Source organism: Etheostoma spectabile, chromosome 6 (assembly GCF_008692095.1).
Source record: "Etheostoma spectabile isolate EspeVRDwgs_2016 chromosome 6, UIUC_Espe_1.0, whole genome shotgun sequence".
Taxonomy (NCBI): domain Eukaryota; kingdom Metazoa; phylum Chordata; class Actinopteri; order Perciformes; family Percidae; genus Etheostoma; species Etheostoma spectabile.
This window is the reverse complement of record NC_045738.1, coordinates 29,255,315-29,256,791: the sequence shown is the minus strand read 5'-3', so window position 1 is coordinate 29,256,791 and position 1,477 is coordinate 29,255,315. Positions and strand designations below refer to the sequence as shown.

Here is a 1,477-nt window from a genome sequence, read left to right as displayed (position 1 = left end):
TTTTTTTTTCTCTCACCCGCACTTTCCCTTTCTCTTTACTCATCTGTTAAATGGAGCCTTGTTGGTAAATGAGCCAAAGCCGTTCACCCAGCCAGGACTCCAGGAAAAGTAGTGGCTATATTTATAGCCGCTGCCTGCTTGCGCTAAATAAGGTGGTGGCGGAGCAGCCAGCAAATGAAGATTCAGATAGAAGTGGGATTCAGCACTTGGTTGATGGTGGCCGTCACTTAACAACTAGTTAACAAAGTGCCATTTCCAAGAAAACTTAGTCATTTGAATGCGTTAATTGCACTTACTTTATTTTCAAAGATGCTACCAAGACATGGACTCTGAAGATGTGGTATAATAAATGAGATGAACCTCGCAAAGACTTACATGTGGTCACAGATGACATATTAGATCTCCAGATTAAACATGGATTAGAATGGCTTTGACATAGTGAGCAGTAATCTTCTGAGAGAGCACAGGAGAACAGATGGGGCATAATGCACGCAGTTTAACAATGTTTGCATAGCACCACTGGATAGATTTTGTTTTTTTAAATGTATTCAACCTTTATTTAAGTCGATTGAGAACAAATTCTCATCTGCAACGACGACCTGTCACATTCACACAGTTCCACATTCATATCTGGAAGCTGCCTGGTATATCCCAGTCTGATCTGCTGGCTGCTGAGCAGCTCCATTGGAGCGGTTGGGGTTTAAGGCCTTGCTCAAGGGCACCTCAGTGGTGGTAATGGGGGAGGGACATCATCTTTGTCATCTGTGTGGTTAAACACACATAATTTGTATTTGCTTCTTACTAAAATAGCCTTGGAGTGTCTACACTGTAACTTGGGATGTTAGATATAAATGTAACTGTATATTATTATTGCATATGCATATTTAGCCTTAGCATCAGTATGATATCCATGTGTGGTCCCTAGGAACTTCACATATCTCAGTATAGCAACCTTATAGCGCTTGAGCCCCTGTAAATCCTCCTATAAAGACTTATTTTATGTCTTTGTGTTATTTCTTTATCTCCTATGGCTCACCTGTTCCTTGCCTCTATATGAGCTTTACAGTTGGATGCACTGCCACTGACATGTGACATTAAATTATCCCAAATTGTTTCCCAGATCCCAAGGTTCCCCCCCAGCCCTGTAAATCCTCAACCCGTGCGTGTGTTGACTGGCTGGCAGTGATCTCAATCGGCTCACAGATAGCGAGGCTCCTTTCAGCGCCACGGCGCGGGCAGCTGAGGCTCTATGTGTGGGAGGGACTTACGGAGATCTCCCCTCGGTGCAGCCTGCCGCCACAGCATCGAGCAGGGAGAGAATCTATTCAAAGCATAGTCACTGATAAGGCTCTTTTATCTGTCCCCGGTATGTGCCCTCGCCCGCTTTGAAGTATCCATGAAGAGGAGAAGGCGGAAGCCATGCTGAAGTAGCGAGGTGAGTTGATTTCTTTATATTCGTTCAGTCTGAGGAGGTTTT

The 1,477-nt window shown here is 44.2% G+C and overlaps 1 protein-coding gene across 1 annotated transcript in view; it reads left to right on the top strand.

The window, feature by feature from the left end:
- The first annotated feature begins 1,179 nt into the window (after nt 1-1,179).
- The window catches only part of tmem74 (transmembrane protein 74), a 2,132-nt gene continuing 1,834 nt past the window's right edge, over nt 1,180-1,477 (top strand). The window contains exon 1 of the mRNA XM_032519537.1: nt 1,180-1,435. The gene's annotated coding sequence lies outside the window, so the exon portion shown is untranslated. The remainder of the gene's footprint in view (nt 1,436-1,477) is intronic.